Source organism: Dipteris shenzhenensis, chromosome 10 (assembly GCF_047967505.1).
Source record: "Dipteris shenzhenensis isolate YYH24624 ecotype China chromosome 10, Dip_SZ_1.0, whole genome shotgun sequence".
NCBI lineage: Eukaryota > Viridiplantae > Streptophyta > Polypodiopsida > Gleicheniales > Dipteridaceae > Dipteris > Dipteris shenzhenensis.
In genome coordinates, this window is record NC_141605.1 from 3,094,469 (window position 1) to 3,098,952 (window position 4,484).

The 4,484-nt window shown below is 40.9% G+C and overlaps 1 non-coding gene across 1 annotated transcript; it reads right to left on the reverse strand.

Annotated features, from left to right (window-relative positions):
• Positions 1 to 3,793: 3,793 nt before the first annotated feature.
• Positions 3,794 to 3,946, reverse strand: LOC147897266 (5.8S ribosomal RNA). Its single transcript, XR_015541724.1, has one exon. It is a non-coding gene; the product is annotated as a 5.8S ribosomal RNA (ribosomal RNA).
• Positions 3,947 to 4,484: the final 538 nt, after the last annotated feature.

Below are 4,484 nucleotides of genomic sequence, written 5' to 3' on the forward strand. Positions count from 1 at the left end.
GGCTTTCTAGAGTCTAGTGTCACACTATATAGTGTTGTACTTGTCTTGAGTCATTTACATCAGTCAACATCAAGCTTTATATCATGTGAGTATTTTGGTTATCATTGCTAGCACTTATTCTTTCACTTGCTTTCCATTTTGGCATTATGCTTTCCATATTTCCATTCCGTTCCTAGTTAGCTTGGCATTCTCCTACTGCCATGTCTCTTCAATAGCCACCGCCACGATTCAGACCAATCTACAATGCAAGAAAAATGATGAATAAAGCATAGAACTAGTATGTCAGCAAAAGAGAATTAGGCATTGTCTATTCATTGAAGAAATTCAGACACTAGCTATTGGATAATAAAATCATGTTTCATGTAAACCATCAGACTTTGATTTACTTGGTTGATAAGTAGCAATTATCTAAGAGATCGGCTAGATAAATACTCTTACTACAAGTTTTTGATGCACGATTATTCATACCTTGGGATGAGAACATTCTATTGCTGCTTATCTGAGCAGAATCAAGCAAAGCGCCTGAAAGAATTTTGGATTCGTTACTTTAATTAGGGAGCATAACAAATGAGGATTGGTTGACTGAATTGTGCAACTGGATTACAACAATCATAGGAAACATAAAGTTGCATGCAAACTACTGTGCTAGGGGCGTTGCCTTCCCATGTAAGAAGTAACTTCTTTGGGATGCCATGTGGTGAAGCGGAGAGCATGCATGTAACGTTCAAAGTTGGTTGTGTCAGTTAAGAGGAAACCTTAGAGTACATATATATAGGGAAGTCACTTAGTGTGACTTTCCTTGTATTTCTTTGGTTTTCAAATCTCTCTCTCTCTCTCTCTCTTCCCTCCTTCCCAAACAAACAAAAAACCTAGCTATGATTATCCATCTTCTCTTGTTTAATGACCCATAAACATTATTTTTCTAGAGAATTTATATTAAAAATAAAAAAATATAGATAAAAAGATAGCTTTCCAGCTCATTCTACAAAGCAATCTCTAAGTCTCTAAAGGGGATTTTGCACTCTTCGTACTGATAAGCAAGAAAACTACTTGAGAAGGGTCAATAATTTTGATTGAAGCCTAAGAGTAAAATTCAAAGGCATTAGAGCATGGCAAAAAAGTATGGTGTTCCATCATTTCCGAATTTGAGAAATCACTATGGCTCTTGCTAACAACCAAATTCATAGTTATATGTCATTTAGATCACCTTTGTCCCCCAATAGAGCCTTTTTCCATTTAAAAGGAATAACTACTTGACCCCTACCCATCCATACAGTGATAATTCTCTCATCTCCTTTCATCGAATTATTCAAATTTAGAGTTTGGCCTAACGTGTAATTATATTGCAAGACAGTGTAAAGGACCAGAATGTGCATCATGTAAATATCTAGAGAGGCGAAGGGAGCATATTTTCTCCATGCATGTTTACTAGCCAAGTTGTAGACGGGAAAGGTCATTCCTTGTGCTTGCTATTACACCTCAAAGATCATCTGCATTCACTAATACAATACTTGTAGGCCAATGATCATGCAAATGCACAAAGGTGGACATAAGAAACTCCTACTCTTGACCACTAAGATTTTATAGCATTGTTAGCTTCTACATGCTTCGCCGTAATTTCTATGGTGATCCCCAAAATATGCAAAACATGATCATTGAGTCTTTTAGCACCAATAGGAATTGTTGCATTAATAATTCAAATGGGGGAAAAGAGGTGTCCAAATTTCCATAACATCACATATTGTCCTCATGTAGATATAATTCATACAAAATCTTTATTTGTAGTTGATGTTTCTCTATCTAGATCAATGAATCCTTATAGAATCACCATTTCCATAATATTTCATAGTTCCCTCATATAGATGCAATTCATACAAAAGCTTTTTTTTTACTTGATATTCTCTCTCTAAATCAACTAATTATTATTATAACCAAGAATCATGCTCTTCATGTGTGGAATTAAAAAGATTTTTGGGGGCCACAAAGAAGGTAGTACATCTATTACAAGTTCATGCATGGGTGGGACCAAGGTTCAAGGACCCGTACACAACAAGTTCACATGCTAGCAAGGAGGCACTACTCCTTGGAAACTTCATTGTTTATCACTCTGGGACTAATAGGAGGATTTATATCCTTCATGGTTTAACAAGTCATTCAATAAAGATGACCTCACAAAAATTGTCGAGTCCTTCAATTTCAAGCTCTTTGAATAGCATGATTTTGTGAAATCAATCACAATTATAGGAATTGTTTGATGTATACAAGATGGTTATAAAGGTCATGTATAGGTCCATTGATATGTACCTAGCTAGGAGGTGAAAGGATTGCCCACAATGGTAGAGGAGTAGCTCTCCTATCAAGGAATTGCATCCGCCCATGGTTTAAGTTTGTCATGTAAGATGGGATTTGGAGTGCATCAATAAGGTTCATCCATGAACTTGTTGTGCTACCCACTCCCTTATGCTATTTAACAATTGGTATGTCCAATACAATGTAGGGAACAATAAATTACAGCTTATAGATAGAGAAAGGTGCATGCCATGTGATTGGGACTCAATTCAAATTTAATGAGGCTAGAGGTGGTTTATAAGTGTAAGTTGAGAATCCTTTGCCCATAGCTTTGTTGAGGATGCAAGGAGTGTTGGATTAGTGGAGGACATGGTGAATTAGAATGGGGAGTGGGAACAAGGATGTTGTTCGTGGAGGATGATGTGAGGTTAGTTGTGATTGAGACATTGTATGGGACACTAGAGGTTTTACAGTGGGGCGATGATGTAAGTTGAGAATTCATGGTGGAGAGTTGTGTGTAGGAGGAAACCATGGGGTGAAAGTCAAGGATGGGCAAGGCAATAAGTGTATACAATAAGGATGTAGGGCAAGGGTAATAAGGATGGGGTGAAAGTCAAGGATGGGCAAGGCCAATAAGGATGTAGTTACTTGTATACAATAAGGATGGAGCTACTCACCGTGAAGACCTGTGGGACAACCAACCTAGATGCAACAACGTTTAGACGAAGTGGCTAAAACATGGGGTGTGTGCGTGCTGGTCCTAAGTTCAAGCCCTATGGGTAGCTCATAATTCTATCTTGGTCGCGTGTTGGCACTTTCAATTTTAGTACAATGCCAAAAAGAAAAAAAAAACAACGAATTTCAAGCAGTTTTTAACTCTTTTCAAAGTCGTTTTCATTTTTCCCTTGCAGTACTTGTTCACTATCGGTCTCTTGCCCGTATTTAGCCTTGGATGGAATTTACCACCCACTTAGGGTTGCATTCCCAAACAGCCCGACTTGCCGACGGCGCCTCGCGAAGCAACAGGATCCGAGATCGATGGGGCTCTCACCCTGTTTGACGCCCTTTTCCAAGGGACTTGGGCCCGATCCATTGTAAAGGATGCCTCTCTAGACTACAATTCGCACAACGAGGCCGCACGATTCTCAAGCTGCTCTTTTCGGTTCGCTCGTCGCTACTAGGGAAATCCTCGTTAGTTTTTTTTCCTCCGCTTAGTGATATGCTTAAACTCGGTGGGTAGCCTTACCTAATCGGAGGTCCATGTTTTAATTTGGGGGGAGCACATCGGCACCCCCCACAAGCCCGATCTCAGCACGTGCACCTCTGAGCAATTCGTTCGCAAACTGTCGCCCTGCGAGGGGATGGACCACCCTTGCAGCGCCTTGCCACTCGGTGCCACCGATCCATTTCAGCCGATTGCGCCACCTTGGAGGGGCATCACAGACGGCCAGCTCCGCCACTCAGCCCCCCTTGAGAAAGAGGTGGAGGGGTGTGGTTGTGGTGAGGATGCTCAGACATGCATGCCCTTGGACAAGCTGCGGACGCAAGTTGTGTTTAAAGACTCAATGATTCATGGAATTCTGCAATTCACACTACGTATTGCATTTCGTTGCGTTCTTCATCGTTGCAACAGCCAAAATATCCATTGCTAAGAGTCATTTTTACTTGTGTTATGTCCTCCACAAGGGAGGGAGATCAGACCGTTGTGTTTATTCGATGCCTTGCACCCCCCGTGAGGGGGAGGGAAGGTTTATCATGCGGCCCCATGCCGAGGCATGGAGGAGGGGGGCTGCCCGTGCGACAGACGACTTGGTATATTGAGGAGTTACCAGCCTAAGGATCACTAGCTAGAGCTTCTAAAGCCAGGTGAAACATATTTCAATACAAACTATAATGATTGAGTGCTTGAAGCAGTAGGGGCTTGTAACTCAAAAAAAATTTAGTGTAGAGGCTACAGAGTGGATAGCAAATCCATGCTCAAATAGCGCTCGCACAAAATTCATAGAGTTAAAGACGCTTTGTAATAATTTGGCATTTTGGAGGAGAGTATCTAATGCAGTGGAAGAATGATGCCTATTGGTTTTCAATCCGTAGGTTAGATGTGAAAGAGCCAAGCATTGGAAGTGTAGTATATGGCTTGGTGGACTATCAAGAGGAATGTTTGGAAGGAAAAGCAACGCTCGACGAAGGTGGTT